This window comes from Podarcis bocagei (assembly GCF_964188305.1).
Source record: "Podarcis bocagei genome assembly, chromosome: 5".
NCBI classification, from domain to species: domain Eukaryota; kingdom Metazoa; phylum Chordata; class Lepidosauria; order Squamata; family Lacertidae; genus Podarcis; species Podarcis bocagei.
Genome location: NC_138129.1, coordinates 4,120,219 through 4,136,848, shown reverse-complemented (window position 1 = coordinate 4,136,848; position 16,630 = coordinate 4,120,219). Strand labels below are relative to the sequence as shown.

At 46.3% G+C, this 16,630-nt stretch overlaps 2 protein-coding genes and 1 long non-coding RNA gene across 5 annotated transcripts in view; 1 reads left to right on the top strand and 2 right to left on the bottom strand.

Annotated features, from left to right (window-relative positions):
• Positions 1-3,318, bottom strand: part of BCL2L1 (BCL2 like 1) — a 53,779-nt gene extending 50,461 nt beyond the window's left edge. The window contains exon 1 of the mRNA XM_081196738.1: positions 3,159-3,318. The gene's annotated coding sequence lies outside the window, so the exon portion shown is untranslated. The remainder of the gene's footprint in view (positions 1-3,158) is intronic.
• Positions 3,319-7,667: 4,349 nt separating this feature from the next.
• LOC308588462 lies at positions 7,668-11,180 on the bottom strand. Its single transcript, XR_014008791.1, has 2 exons — positions 11,107-11,180; positions 7,668-8,059 (listed from the first exon to the last, which is right to left on the bottom strand). It is a non-coding gene; the product is annotated as an uncharacterized lncRNA (long non-coding RNA).
• Positions 10,871-16,630, top strand: part of TPX2 (TPX2 microtubule nucleation factor) — a 35,218-nt gene continuing 29,458 nt past the window's right edge. For 2 of the 3 annotated variants that reach the window (XM_081196180.1, XM_081196178.1), the window contains exon 1: positions 11,020-11,111. The gene's annotated coding sequence lies outside the window, so the exon portion shown is untranslated. The other variant, XM_081196179.1, reaches the window with a different exon arrangement.

Sequence of the window (16,630 nt, the reverse complement as noted above, 5' to 3'; positions counted from 1 at the left end):
TAGACATCACAGGGCTGTGTAGTTCCACAGCTAAGCTCAATATAAGGCAGCTTCATAGGTGTACAGGTGCAGATCAGGGAACCTATGCCCTTAGCCCAGTGGTGGCCAAACTTGGCCCTCCAGCTGTTTTGGGACTACAACTCCCATCATCCCTAGCTCCCAGTGGCCAGGGATGATGGGAATTGTAGTCCCAAAACAGCTGGAGGGCCAAGTTTGGCCACCACTGCGCTAAGAAGACTTCGGCAAACCACACTATAGTTCCATGCACACTAATGGCATAGATCCAACAAAATGGGTATGACAGTGACCAACTTTATGGGTTCAAGGTGAAAACCTGCAATAAATGATTATTGAGGGCACTCTGTAGATTACAAACTATGTCACCTGGTCCTTTCTCACAGATCACAGCTCCTCACACCTTCCTTTTACACACTGTTCCCCAGACAGAGCTGTCTGTATAGGATGATTCCATTCCGATCAGCCTAATCCCTTAACAAACCAGAGAACCAGAGGGAGAGGAAACCAGATAGCTTCCCAAGGCTGCCTTCTGGGAGAGCTGTCCCAGACCAGCTCCCTGACCACTGCACACCATTGAACCCTACTGCTGCCTCACATTTACTGAGTTCACATGAGTCAGTATATTGCACTGGCTAAGGCACAGGCAAGCAGCCTGTGGTCCTCAGGCATAATTTCCAACACCCTCTTGCTCAGGTCAGACCTGTGGCCAGAATGATGGGTCGCAACCTGTTCAGCAAGAACGAAAAGGGTAGCAGTCCCACCAGCTATTAGCTTCTGCCCGGCCAAAGTCAGATTTTTTCTGCAGCGTTTCTCAAACTTGGATCCCCAGCTGCGGTTGGACTAAAACTCCCATCATCCCTGGATCCTGATAGTTAGGAATGGTGGAATTTGTACTCCAACAACAGCTGGGGGACCCAAGTCTGAGAAGCACTGCCCGACAAGAACGGAGACCTCATCATTAAGAAAGAAAGAAAAAAGTCATTTTTAATTTCTTTCTCTGTAAGTTTTATATTTGCTTTCAGTATCGGGAGTATAAACGATGTTAGTTATATTCATTTTGTTGTTTCTTATATTGTGGTTGTTTGACTTTTCTATTGTTTGTTTGATTGTATGTTTGCTTACTTGTTTATTTGTCTGTTTTCCCATAAATTTATTTATTTTATATCCATAAAGATATGCTTTAAAACCATATATCTTAAAGGTAAAAATTTTTAAAAATAAAATAAAATAAAGAAAAAAGCTGTCCGATCTTGGGTGAGACCATCAGACGACAATCCCAAGAGACCAGGACTGAAATCCCAGTCATGAAGATCAGTGGGGAGCCATGGTTTCTCAGCCTAGATGGAGAGCCTCAAGGTCCATAAATAGCAACACCCTAGTGGTCCCGGGCGCTAAGGAAGTTAGATTGGCTTCAACCAGAGCAGGGGTCTGCAACCTTTAAGACAAAAAGAGCCACTTGGACCCGTTTCCGAAGAAAACACAACAACTGGGAGCCGCAAAACCATTGTGACATTTAAAACAAATATATCTCCGGAGCCACGATCTGACAGCGGGCGGGAAGGTGACGTCGGGACAGTGCGTGACTAACGCACACACCGCCCCCATGCGACGTCACAGCCAGTACAGCGCCCGCCACAGTGAGGAGTGTCGGGGCGCACAATGCGCCTCCTCCCCTTGCTAGTATCCGCCCCGGAGCCGCAGCAAAGATGTAAAAGAGCCACATGCGGCTCCGGAGCCGCTGGTTGCAGACCCCTGAACCAGAGCCAGGGCCTTTTCAACACTGGCTCCGGCCTGGTGGAACGCTCTGTCTCATGAGACCAGGGCTCTGCGGGATCTGATTTCTTTCTGCAGGGCCTGTAAGACAGAGTTGTTCCGCCTGACCTTTGGCTTGGAATCAACTTGATCCCCTCCCCTTCTTTCTTTTTTCTTTTCCCTTTCTCCTCCTGTGATGAGGCTGCATTTTAATATTTTAATGTTTCAATATTTTAATTGTTGTATCTTAATCTTGTTTTTAAGTTGTAATCATTCATCTTGTTTTTATTATTGCTTGTCAGCCGCCCTGAGCCCGGCCTTGGCTGGGGAGGGCGGGGTATAAATAAAAATTATTATTATTATTAATTTTGTTGTTTCTTATATTGTGGTTGTTTGTTTGACTTTTCTATTATTTGTTTGTTTGATTGTATGTTTGTCTGTTTTCCCATAAATGTATTTATTTTAAATCAATAAAGATATACTTTAAAACCATATATTTAAAAGTAAAAAGAAAAAGAAAAATTAAAGAAATAAAAAGGCTGTCCGATCTTGGGTAAGACCATTAGACGACAATCCTGATGGGGAGCCATCGTTTCTCAGCCTAAACGACCTCACAGGGCTGTTGTAAGGTATAGAATCATAGAATCATAGAGTTGGAAGAGACCACAAGGGCCATCGAGTCCAACCCCCTGCCAAGCAGGAAACACCATCAGAGCACTCCTGACATATGGTTGTCAAGCCTCTGCTTAAAGACCTCCAAAGTAGGAGACTCCACCACACTCCTTGGCAGCAAATTCCACTGTCAAACAGCTCTTACTGTCCGGAAGTTCTTCCTAATGTTTAGGTGGAATCTTCTTTCTTGTAGTTTGGATCCATTGCTCCGTGTCCGCTTCTCTGGAGCAGCAGAAAACAACCTTTCTCCCTCCTCTATGTGACATCCTTTTATATATTTGAACATGGCTATCATATCACCCCTTAACCTCCTCTTCTATAGTTGAGGGTGTAGTTGGGGGTGAATCCTATATGCCCCTTCTCAGCCCCTTGGAGGAAGATGCAAAACTCACAAAAGGTCTCACTTCCCCCTTTTGCAGAGAGCATCGCATCCGCCCTGACCCGTAACCGCATCCACTTCCTTCCCCCGCGCCCCTCCCCCGCTCCCCATTCATCTTTCTCCGATTCAACTAGGACAAAGCGCGGCCCCGCCCCCTTCCAGGGCTCAGCCAATCCCAAAGAAGGGAAGGCGAAGGCGCGCATGCCCGGCACGCACTGCTTCCCCATTGGACGAGCCTCCTGTCACTCCTCTCCCGCTCGCCGCCCTCACCTCAGAAAATGCCAAGGAGCCCCGCCCCCTGCCCCGGTTCCCTTTACCGGCCTCCGTCCCCGGTTACCTCAGGGAAGAAGCGGCCGGCAGGAACCGCCGAGAGGAAGGCGCCGAGAGGGCTGGGCCGCTCCGGCGCCGGCGGAGCTTCCCTGCCACCCGACGAGGCGGCGGCTTTTTCGGCGGTTCTGCCTCGCTCCTTGACCGGCCGGGCGAAAAGAACTGGGCATGCGCGAGCAACCGCTACTTACTACTCGAAGCCGCCTTGCGCATGCGCGACTCCAAGCCGCGGCGGAGGGGGAGGAATGGTCTGGAGTGCGCATGCGGAGGAATGTGACGCGAGCGGGGAGGGGGTGCGCTCTCGTAAAGGGTTAATGCGCCTGCGCGAAGAGCGGCGCGCCAGGCAAACGAAAGGCGTTGGCGCCCTCTCTCGGCCGAAGAGCGGCATCGCGTGGGAAAAGAGGTCGGAGGTGCTGATGTTGCAACGACTGCGCTCTGCGTAGAGAGACGCGCTTGGCAGAGTGGCGTTGCCATGATTTTCTGCAGGGTTTACAGCGAGTAAGATCTAACGTAGTAGTGTAAGAGCCAAAGGCCTATCTAGCCAAGCCTTCCTGTCTCAGAGTGGGCAACCAGATGATGTCCCAACGGCAAGCAGGACCGGAATTCTTCAGTGGGAACGCTTCACTTGGGAATCTCAAAGCTCTCACCATCTTATTTAGCTCCAGAAAGACATCTACTTCTGCTTCATTGACTATGCAAAAGCCTTTGACTGTGTCGACCACAGCAAACTATGGCAAGTTCTTAAAGAAATGGGAGTGCCTGACCACCTCATCTGTCTCCTGAGAAATCTCTATGTGGGACAAGAAGCTACAGTTGGAACTGGATATGGAACAACTGATTGGTTCAAAATTGGGAAAGGAGTACGACAAGGCTGTATATTGTCTCCCTGCTTATTTAACTTATATGCAGAATTCATCATGCGAAAGGCTGGGCTGGATGAATCCCAAGCCGGAATTAAGATTGCAGGAAGAAATATCAACAACCTCAGATATGCAGATGACACAACCTTGATGGCAGAAAGTGAGGAGGAATTAAAGAACCTTTTAATGAGGGTGAAAGAGGAGAGCGCAAAATATGGTCTGGAGCTCAACATCAAAAAAACGAAGATCTTGGCCACTGGGCCCATCACCTCCTGGCAAATAGAAGGGGAAGAAATGGAGGCAGTGAGAGATTTTACCTTCTTGGGCTCCATGATCACTGCAGATGGTGACAGCAGTCACAAAATTAAAAGACGCCTGCTTCTTGGGAGAAAAGCGAAGACAAACCGAGACAGCATCTTAAAAAGCAGAGACATCACCTTGCCAACAAAGGTCCGTATAGTTAAAGCTATGGTTTTCCCAGTAGTGATGTATGGAAATGAGAGCTGGACCATGAAGAAGGCTGATCGCCGAAGAATTGATGCTTTTGAATTATGGTGCTGGAGGAGACTCTTGAGAGTCCCATGGACTGCAAGAAGATCAAACGTCTCCATTCTTAAGGAAATCAGCCCTCAGTGCTCACTGGAAGGACAGATCCTGAAGCTGAGGCTCCAAGACTTTGGCCACCTCATGAGAAGAGAAGACTCCCTGGAAAAGACCCTGATGTTGGGAAAGATGGAGGGCACAAGGAGAAGGGGACGACAGAGGGCGAGATGGTGGGACAGTGTTCTCGAAGCTACCAGCATGAGTTTGACCAAACTGTGGGAGGCAGTGGAAGACAGGAGTGCCTGGCGTGCTCTGGTCCAGGGGGTCACGAAGAGGTGGACATGACTAAATGACCAAAAAACAACAAGATCTAACATAGTAGCGTAAGAGCCAAAGGCCTATCTAGCCAAGCCTTCCTGTCTAGAGTGGGCAACAAGATGTCCCAACGGGAAGTTGGCAAACAGGGCCTGAATGCTTCAGTGATTTCCCAGCTTGGGAATCTCAAAACTCTCACCATCTTATTTAGCTGTTTCCAAAAAGCAAAACAAAGCAAAAACAAAAAAAAAGCTACCACCTAGCTGTAATCAGGAATTTTAAAACAATTAAGGCAGCTCTGCCAGAATAGAAGAAAACAAGCAGAGAGTTTTCTCACCAGCAAAAGCAACAGAAGTACTGATGATGAAGATGCAGTTGGAAGAGTATTAACATGCAGCCCAATCTCTTTGCAGTTTACTCAGCAGTCACACTCTTTGAATTACTTGGGACTTACTCCCAAGTAACTGGATAGGTTTGCATCCATCTATCTCAAATTATAAGACCACTGATTTGGAGTGCAATCCTAATATACAGACCTGGAGGCAGGAGAGGCCCTCTACTGATGGAGAGAAAATCTGTGCGTGTAAATCATCTACCTTCTGTGTTTTTAAAAGCAGCAGGCCCTCAAAAGGCCTGCTTCAGAGCAGGTCACAGGTAGCTTTGGATTCTCTGGATCCAAGGCCCCTTTCTTCACCTGAGTGGTTCCAGGACTGGGTCCATCAAATGTGCCAGCCTTGAGAAGCGATAGAATAGCTCCAGGACATTTGGTCCAGCTGTTGGTCTGCATAGAGGATTATTAGTCTGCGGATCATTGTTCAGAAGTAAGTCTCACTGGCTGCCCAGATTCTGTATGAAGAGCTGCTGATATCTCTCATGGTAGAGAGTGATAGCCTGTGGGGGCGGGGGATATTCTGCACATTTTCAAAGATTTTGAAAGCCCCCCATTTCTATGCCATGTGAATAAGTACTCTGCTACCAGGTATCTTTAGGTGTTTTCGGAGATGACAAGTGAACTAGTTTGTGAAAAGAGGAAAATGCTGATCCTGACTTCTCGCTTTGCTTTTTTTGCCAGGATCCAATCTGGCACCAAGTCACACTCTTTTCAATGTTACACAAGCACAACGCTTCCTCCCCGGCTCACGTCCTGCTCCTTTATTAAAAATAGATTTTTTTATTAAATTTTCACATTTTTACACATTTTATCTCCAACCAATTCAACCATTAAAATATTAGGTTCACTGAAACTTCAGACTTCTTTCCCTCCCTCCCATGGGTTCTTAAATTAAATTTTTAAGCTTTCCGCATCTTTTACTTTATCCAACTATTGTATATCACTAATTATCATAACCAATTTCACATTACAACGCTACCAGTGATTTTAACTGTTTGCAGTGATTTTTTTAAGTAAACTACAAATTTACTCCAATCTCTAACAAATACTTGATCTTCTTGGCTTCTGATCTTCCCCGTCAGTTTCGCCATTTCTGCATATTCCATCAAATTTGCCTGCCATTCTTCCTTTGTGCTCAAGTCCTGTTCCTTTCTAGTCTTGGCTACTGTAATCTCCTCTTCTGTGACCTCACATTATCTCATTTTTGACACCTTGAATTTATCCAGCACTCTCTGCCCCACACCACTCACCTCTCTTGTTGCTGTTACTCTGGTTAGAAGGTGTTCCTCCTTAAATACCAGCTCTGGTTTCTTTCCCACAAGCTCCTCATCTAATCCGTGGTCCCTGCTTTACAAAACTGAGCTTGGGCCAAGGAAACCTGTTTGGAAATGTCATAAGAAGACGACTGTTCCCTTTCCCTTATGGGGTATCTGAGAGCCCATATAGAGTCCTTTGTAGGTTCTCAATCCATAGGAGAAAATAACAGAGGCCAACCAGAGAATTTTGAGAAGCAAAGCAGCTAGTAAGCCTGATTTTTATTAAACTGTTGCAACAGGGTCCCCCACACAGGGAGGGAGGAAAGGAACCCAGAACATTGGTGTGCAAGCTCTTATATAGACTTTTGAAACTCTGTAGCTCAAGATCACCCCCAAAATATCATACATACATCACAGAAAGAGGTGGTCCCCAGCAGAAATTTGAGTGTGTTGCTTCTCTCCTGTCTGCCAGGATACCTGATCATGCCTCATCTGAGTGCCTTTTCTGGGTAGGCTGGCCATTCCTTGGAGATGGTAAATACTTAGTTCCTTAATCTCTTACACATACTGATAGTTTGCTTAGCTTAACGGATACTTGCCAGACTGTACAGTCATACCTCGAGTTACAGATGCTTCAGGTTGCGTTTTTTGGGGTTACAGACAGCTGAAACCTGGAAGTACCGGAACAGGTTATTTCTAGGTTTCAGCGATCGTGCATGTGCAGAAGCGCTAAATCACACTTTGCGCATGCGCAGAAGCACCAAATCGCAACCCGCGCGTGCGCAGACGCGCCACTGCGGGCTGCAAACGTGCAACCCGCACAGATCACGTTCACAACCCGAGTGTCCAATGTATTTGAAAAGGGAGGTGTAAGCCCCTACAGTCCAGAGAAAATTGGAAAGCTTTCCTCATTTCCTTCCTCCTTGCAGAGAAAATATTTGAGGTCAATTTGGGAGAGTCAAAATGGCTTCAGGATTGTTCTCCTGTACTATTTCAGATGCGTGGTTTATATACTTATGTATGTGTTTGCCTTGTACATTTATGAACATTTATTTTCTATATATAAGACCTTAGAATTCCTATAACAGAAACAACTAGCCTCTACCATGTGGAATGAGATTATCTTGATCAAGTGCAAACACCACGCAATGATGGGAGGTCTCACATTTTTATTTCCTACAATGTTTGCACAGCTAGGCTGCCCTTCTCTAATGGAGGTAATAAAGTCTGTCTTTGATAAACACAGATAAACATGTTTCTCTGTTCCACAGCCAGGCAGCCAGGATACAACTGTTGATAAGAGTCAGTTGGGGTGAGGGCTTGCCTTTCCCATGCAGGAAGATGAGAGGAACACCTCTGTAACTGCACAAATTCTTCACACATGCCTTGGGCCTCTTGGGTACAACAAAATGTCTTCATTACGTTAAGAAGTCTGGACTGTTTGCATCTGTTCACACTTCAGTCTTACTGGCCAGCTGTCCAGCCCTCTTTAGCCTTTGTTGACCTTGGAAAACAGTCCCTCTTAGCCTTATCCACTATGGGCTGCCTGTAATAAAAAACCATCCACACGCCACACAACCTTGGAGTTTGTTAAGTTAAACTCTAATTATTACTTTTAACAAATGAGAAACCACAGAAATGTTTGGCTACCTTCTTTTACCTACTATATAAAATAGATTCTATAAAATGCCTTCTTACGTTATGGCTTCATATGTTCAGGCTCAGGAAATGTCTTCCTAATAATGTATCCTGTACCTGAAGGATTCCATACAAGGTTACAGTATATGATAAAATTGTTGGTTGCCACAGAATAGTCTTAAGTGGACATGCCAGGACATTTGTGCTTTGATGATGTTCCAAAGATGTTGATACATCGCATTTAGCTAGATGTAACATTGAATCACCTTGTTGTTGTTTAGTCGTTTAGTCACGTCCGCCTCTTCGTGACCCCCTGGACCAGAGCACGCCAGGCACTCCTGTCTTCCACTGCCTCCCGCAGTTTGGCCAAACTCATGCTGGTAGCTTCGAGAACACTGTCCCACCATCTCGTCCTCTGTCGTCCCCTTCTCCTTGCGCACTCCATCTTTTCCAACATCAGGGTCTTTTCCAGGGAGTCTTCTCTTCTCATGAGGTGGTCGAAGTATTGGAGCCTCAGCTTCAGGATCTGTCCTTCCAGTGAGCACTGAGGGCTGATTTCCTTCAGAATGGATCGGTTTGATCTTCTTGCAGTCCATGGGACTCTCCAGAGTCTCCTCCAGCACCAGAATTCAAAAGCATCAATTCTTTGGCGATCGGCCTTTTTAATGGTCCAGCTCTCACTTCCATACATCACTACTGGGAAAACCATAGCTTTGACTATATGGACCTTTGTTGGCAAGGTCATGTCTCTGCTTTTTAAGATGCTGAATCACCTTAAGGTTGCCAAATACCAATTCTGGGCACAGCGCTTCTGTCAACAGTGTTACCAGAGAACAAACTGGCCATTGTGTGCCGCACCCTGCAACCTCTGTCAAAGGATTGCAAAATGCTGGCTTGTGAGGGACCATGATGCTGCTGTTATTATCTATTCAATCTCTGTAGCAGGCGCAATAGGATGGTTCATCTGGGCAGGGAAAAAGATAGTGGGATCAGGAGAATATGTGTTGCTCCTGGCAACCACTACCAAACAGGGCTGGAATGTGGGCTGGGGATGAGCGGTTAAGTTATGGAGAAGGAAGAGTGCAAAAACTGGGAGATGAGAGCAGCTTAAGGCAATTTAAATGCTCCAATTCACTTAACCTGGGAGCACCAGCTAATTCATCGTTCTTCTTATATTCTTAGTAGAGTTAATAAATTAAAAGACGCCTGCTTCTTGGGAGAAAAGCGGCGACAAACCTAGACAGCATCTTAAAAAGCAGAGACATCACCTTGCCAACAAAGGGCCGTATAGTTAAAGCTATGGTTTTCCCAGTAGTGATGTATGGAAGTGAGAGCTGGACCATAAAGAAGGCTGATCGCCAAAGAATTGATGCTTTTGAATTATGGTGCCGTGGGAGTCTCTTGAGAGTCCCATGGACTGCAAGAAGAGTGCTCACTGGAAGGACAGATCCTGAAGCTGAGGCTCCAAGACTTTGGCCACCTCATGAGAAGAGAAGACTCCCTGGAAAAGACCCTGATGTTGGGAAAGATGGAGGGCACAAGGAGAAGGGGACGACAGAGGACGAGATGGTGGGACAGTGTTCTTGAAGCTACCAGCATGAGTTTGACCAAACTGTGGGAGGCTGTGGAAGACAGGAGTGCCTGGCGTGCTCTGGTCCAGGGGGTCACGAAGAGGCGGACATGACTAAACGACCAAACAACAATAGAGTTAAGAATGGAGCCTGCATATTCAGAGGCAGTCTACCTGCATCTGCCATGTGCTTGGGTGCCAAAGAGCAAGCTTTCTTTCTGGGCACCTGATTGGCTACTGCGGGGAAACAGGATGCAACTGCCAATTGTTGGGGCTGGCTGGGGGTCAAAAATATCTGGAGGGCACCCCAGTCCTTCAGGCCTCTTTTTGAAATCCTTTTTTTAAAAAAAAAAAAATTATTAAGATTTTACAAATTATAACAAACATAACAATACACACACGCACAAAGATAACATAAAAAAGAACAAGTATAATTTCAATACCTTATTTTCATAAAACTTATTTCACCGACCTCCTCATACCTCCCCTTTCTGCATTCCCATTTCAAAAATTTAATCCAGCAAATCCTCACCCTTGATTTTATCTAATTATCATCCCTACTTTCCTTTCACAATCTTTACAGCTGTACTCCATTTAATTTTAAAAGCCACATTATTCTAAAATTCAAAAATTTTACAATATTTCTTAAGGTAATTCTTAAATTTCTTCCAATCTTTTTCCGCCGTCTCTTTCCCCCGGTCTCGGATTCTGCCAGTCATTTCTGCTAGTCCCATATAGTCTATCACCTTCATCTGCCATTCTTCCAAGGTGGGTAGATCCTGTGTCTTCCAATCTCTTTTTGAAATCCTTGAGGACTAGCCACCTCCTTCTAATTCACCCTCAGGACCGACCAATTAAAACGCACGGAGGCGCGTTTGCTTTTTATATATCCCCCCCCTGCGCTACCCTTGCTGGGACTCGTAGTTCATTCGGTGCTCTCCTCCTCGGCTTGCCTTTAGTCCATGCCCCTCTTCCCGAACTACGTTTCCCAGGAGGCCGCGCGGCCTGAAGCCGCGAAGGAAGATGGGGCGAGCGCGCCCTCGAGGAGGACGCCGAGAGGGGCGGGGCACCCGAGTCCCAACGCCATCCGGGACTTGTTGTTTTTTCCCCTTCTCCCCGCCCTCCCGCCCGTCAGTTCCGCCCTCTGCCCCAATCAGCGCGCCATGGGGACCCCGAGGCGGGCGGCGATTGGCCAGTTCGGAAGGGAGGCCGAAGTTTGAAATATTTAAACGGCGGTAACGGCGGAGGGAGCTGAGGCAACTGCGAGACGAGGCCCCGGCGGTTCCGAGGTACGGGAGGCGAGAACCGGGAGTGAAAAAAAGATTCGGGAGAGCGGCTGCTTTCCCTGCGGTCCGCGACAGGAGGGGGGGGCCCATCCCGTTCACCTGAGGTAAAAACCGCAGGTAGTTCCGCGGGTTCTGAAGGTGCCGAGTCCGAATTCCAGGGCCCTGAGGGGAAGCCCCTCCCCAGCCCCGACCCCTCCGTTACTGTCGTGGGTCTGTCGGTTTGGTTCCCGCCCCCCGGCCTTTGTTTCCCTCTTTGAATTGGCCTCGGCGGCTCGCTTCCGCGCCGTCTCCCCCCGCTGGGCTTCCCGGTAGAAGAGGGCGCCGTGACCGAAGCCCCGGAGAGCCACTTCCAGTCGGGGGAGATTCGTTCGAGCTGGCGAGTCTGAGTCTCCCTTGGGCAGCTTCCTATTGGGGGGATTCTGGGGGTGGAAATGGGCCCTATAGCCTGGGGAGTGGCTCAGGGCCTCCTCCCTCCCTCAACCCCCAAAGACAATATTATTATTATTATTATTATTATTATTATTATTTATTATTATTATATTATTATTATATTTATACATACATGCATACCCCACCCATCTGGCTGGGTTTCCCCAACCACTCTGGGGTCTTCCAACAAAAGATTTAAAAAGATTAAAAATACATTAAAAAGACAAGAGGCCAAAGGGTGGGTTGTTTTGGTTTTTTAAATATATATATATATATTAATTTGTTTCTTTTAGGTTACAGAAAATATGGGCATTCTCTCCTTTTTCAGGTTGTAGAGCCTATTCTACAGATCAGTTACATTTGATGAGAGACATTACGCAAGGCTGCCATATTTCAAAAACTGAAAATCCAGACGCAAAAGTTCAGCTTTTTAAAATCTATATAAAGTTGCTCAGCTTTTTTGGCAAAATTGCAAAAAACAACAAAACGGTTTTTGAGCTATTTTTGAGGGAAATAGGCAGAAGTGACACTGCCAATGGGGATTGCCATACGTCACGATTTCCCCAGATGTTTTGCCGTTTTCCACCCAGACGCAGCTTCCAACTGTATTCTCTGTATGTCCAGGAAATTCTGGATGTATGGCAACCACCATTATATACAGTATAAGGTTGCAGGGGGGCAGAAGAGAGGAAGTGGTGGTAAACAAGAGGCCAGAGTTGAGTGACGTGAGTTGCATGCTGGATGCAAAAGCTTAAGGCTAGAAAGTCGGAAAGAGAGACGGACAGACAGGCCTGATTTCCTTTTAGGGTGTTAATGCTGTGAACCACTCCATTGTAGGCTCGGGTTGTATATATGTGTAAATAAACCATGTACCACAAAGGCAGCACCGTCTCTGCTGTACAGGCAGCGACCATTTCTCGTGAAAGTTCTGTTGTCAGCCCGCACATAAGCATGCCCTGTTCTGCCCCCGTTATGCCCTCTTCCAGGTCTAAAAGGACCTGCACGTCGGCGATTGCATGTCAGTTGAATGCACCTTAAAATGTTCACCTGTATCTCGTTCCAAAAAGAAACACAAACCTTGAGTTAGTGCCAGGAACCCCTGCAATCTCACACCGCTTGCAGATTGGGGGTGGGATACAACACTATGTTCCACCCATCTTTCATCATGTGGTCCAAGCATTATTTACATACAGCTCAGTATAAGTAACTGTTAAACAGGATGCATAGTCTGATCTCATCTTTATGTCTTGATCTGGTGGTGTCATGTATGACCCATATATAGGGGCCAACACAAAGAAGGCCCCCTCACACATTCCTTCCATCAGGACCTTCCCTACAGATCATAACATCTAGACAGGTTTATATGGGTTCCTCTCTCTTTTAACCCACTCACCCAGCAGGATGGAAAAAGTGATGGCTGCAAAGCCAAGTGTTGAGACAAGTGGAGTTCTGGGCTTCTTAGAGGAATCTGGCTGACTGTTGACTGAAACGGATACAGTGGTGCCTCGCAAGACGAAAAGAATCCGTTCTGTGATTCTCTTCGTCTAGCGGTTTTTTCGTCTTGCGAAGCAAGCCCATTGGCAGATTAGCGCTATTAGCGGCTTATCTGCTGATCGGATCAGCTGATAAGCGGCTTAGCGGCTTAGAAAAAGGGGGGAGGGGGGAAAAACAGCAGGAACTCGCAAGACATTGTCGTCTTGCGAAGCAAGCCCATAGGAAATTCGTTTTGCGAAGCACCTCCAAAACGGAAAACTCTTTCGTTTAGCGAGTTTTCCGTCTTGCGAGGCATTTGTCTTGCGGGGCACCACTGTACTAGTGATTTTGACACTAGATAGATGACCCTTTAATCTGCTAGCAGAGCTGTTCTTGCATTCAGAAGGCAAGTTTGCTTTAGATGAGGTGAGGTATTCTGCAAGTTCTTTATTTCCAATGGTTCTGATAGAGACAGTGATGGTTTAGTTGCTTTCTGTTTAAGAGAGAAACACCAGGCAGATAATGGATGATTAATCATTAGGTTCCCTGTAAACAGCGCCAAAGCAATGAGTAGATACAAATTTTTGGAATGCCACCAATGCCCTGGTGCATGATGCATATTAACAGAACATTCAAGGCCAATTGCCAGGAGGTTTTAGAATACTTAAAATTCTTGCTCTTTCCAGTGTGCTTTTTTGCTCAGTTGCAGAGTAAGGCCTGTGTACTTGCTCTGTGTTACACTCTCCTAGTTTTGTGTTGTGGTGATACAAGTTAGGTATTATAGCCTGCCCTAACTCATAGCTCATAGAGTGGAGAACAAGTTAAAAATGGAGAGTTTTTTGATCACTAAATAATATGCATCCAATTAAAAACACGGTTCTAGCCATTTCAGATAATAGGAAGAAAATAAGAGCACACAACTGGAAGGAATGCTAGGTCTCAAAATAACCAGCCCATTTCCAGCTCCAGCGTGTTGGTTAGGGGGGATTTCATTGGTCTAACGATTCTCCCCCCACCCACGCCTTCCTTTCTCAGGCACTATGACAAATCTAAACTTACGGCACCTAGGCAAAAGCTGGCCTGGTATTAAGCAGGAGATTTTGGGTGTCTTAAGGGGCTTTCTGGTTCCCCTTTGCACCAAGTCTAGCACATCAGCCCCAAATCCCCTGCTGTCCCTTTAACACCTATTTTTAACTTGTCCCATCTTGATGTCTCCTAGAGCTTGTGGGGCCTGAATTACAGGGCATACGATGTCAGGGGCATTTATTTTTGGGTTGCTGGGAAGGGAGACACGGATCTCTAGCTAGGGTGGAGGGGCATAAGAAGTCTGGGAAATACTGGCACAGCTTTTATCTCTCTCACTTGACTCTCCCTGTTCCACAAATGAGTCTGTTGCAACATCAAGCATGATGGATAAGCAGAATTAGCATGGGGATAACATTGCAGATCCACCAAGACTTCCTGGCTGGCACATTACGGTTTGCATCTTGGCCTTAAAGTGCAGGGCCTCCCACATGTTTGTTAGGCCCCAGAGCTCTGTACCAGGAGTTGAGTCAGGTTGTGACCTTGCAGAGCACCCAGAAACAGTTGGAACAGCTCTGACACTGGTACCAGCAGGGTACATGGTCTGCATCCGTAAATTCCACCAGAAATGGTGAAGGATAGTTGGGGGGAAATACTTGTGGGGGAAGAGAATAACAAGGTTTTTTTTCTTTACAACATAGAAACATTAGAAATGGGCTCATTCTGAGAGAAGATGCTAATTGTATCATAGAATAATAAAATAGGGTTGTTCACTTTAAGCTGCTGCTTGACACATTTCCTGCTTCCACATTAGAATGTTGATTTTTCATACTGTTCCTAATCCCAAATAATATAGTCACCTTTCTTTGTTATCATGGGGTCATTGGCTTCTATTTTCAACTTATTTTTTGCTAGTTGAAGGCAGATATCGGGGGGGGGGAGGGGAGAAAAAGATAATGAGGGCTCAGCATTGCAGTTTCCATTTATGGGCAGATTTGAAGTGACCTGAATAGAAACTGCAGGACCTGTGCCCTATTCATATAACAAACATTACCATTCCATGTGCTGAGATTCCTAATGCATTTTTTGTGTTTGACATATAAGGTCCAGTTTAAATGGACAGTGCATAGAAGTTAAACTCCAAAAATTCCTCAAAGTGTAAAACAGAATTTCTGTGTCTTGCATGTGTGGAGTTGAAAGCATAAAAACAAAAATGCATTTACAAATGGCATACTTACTAGTAAAGACATTACCCGCCCCTCCTGGGTACCTGGGGATTAGCTTTCTAACATGAGGACTGCGCTGTAAGGAAATAGGTACCTATGGCATGAGCAGTCTTACTTACATGAGTAAGTTTGAGGTGGGACTTACCAGGCAGTCATCCTTTGATGATGCTGAGACCCTAAAATACTTCAGCTGCTCTGCCTGAAACCTTGATTTGTCCTGAGATTTCCTTAGTGTAATGGAAGCCTTGAACATCTGTAAGTGTTTCTGCAGTGAAGGAATGTGAGCCCTTGGGCACAAGAGGCCTGCAAGTTAGCTGGGGATATGGTCAATGGGGCAAGTGGTCAGCGCAGCATCTGTGCAAGCTTGTTCTGTTTGTAGCATGAGTTGCTCATGTCCTCCAGCCTGGTCTTGCACAATAGTTTCTTAGAAGTGCCTGAGCTTGGAAGCAAAAAGATCTGCATGATTGGGTGGCGGCGGTGGAGGAGTGGGCAGAATGTAATGGCTTCTATCCTTGGGTGTAATCCATATTTCTCTGTGGTTTCACAGCCTCTGCTTGTCTAGCAGGGATTGTTCTTACTCTCCTGATGAAAAGGCCGAAGCTGTGTAGTATCAGTAAAGAATAGATTATGCCCAAGGTTGGATGTGATTAAGTGTGGCTGTTGTGGTGCCTAGCTGGAAAAAGGCATGCTATGCCCTCCATGCTGCTGGTTGACCTTTTCTGCAGAGGTGCAGAAAGTGACACAGCCCTGCCCTGTGATGAAAGAGTTGAGATAAGTGCTAAAAAAAGCCTGCAATCCATAGCCTTGCTGAACTTCACTAGTAAAGCCTACTGAGTACCCCTGTACCAACCAAGTAATGGTGTAAGGTGGCAGAGAGGCAGGCTTATCTGGTAAATTGGCTGTGGAAGGCACCATCTCCCAGAATATTCTTCCTCACAAGCCCTAATGCAGTGAACAGCAGATGTGCAAAAGCCTGTGTACTTAGGAGAGGATAATCGGGTGGGAGCAGTAGGTTTAGTGCCCTACTTGTGTGATTTCTAGAAACATTTAGTCCAGTAGAGCTGCTTCTCTGTTCTGTTGCTGTTCAGGCATCTAAATGGCTACTTGCTTTCTAACCTGTGCACATGCTTTCCATGCAGAAGGCCCCGGATTAATCTCAGATATTCCTAGGTGGGGCTTGGAAATTCCTCAGCCTGAAGAGTTGATGGCAGTCAGTGGACCAATTGTGTAACATGGAATAAGACAGGTTCCTGTGTTCCAGTGAGGCTTCTAATACGAAGGGTTGCTTCTCAGAGGCCTATTATTACAATAATAAATTGTTGTTGTTGTTGTTTAGTCATGTCCGACTCTTCGTGACCCCCTGGACCAGAGCACGCCAGGCACTCCTGTCTTCCACTGCCTCCCGCAGTTTGGTCAAACTCATGTTGGTCTCTTCGAGAACACTGTCCAACCATCTCGTCCTCTGTCATCCC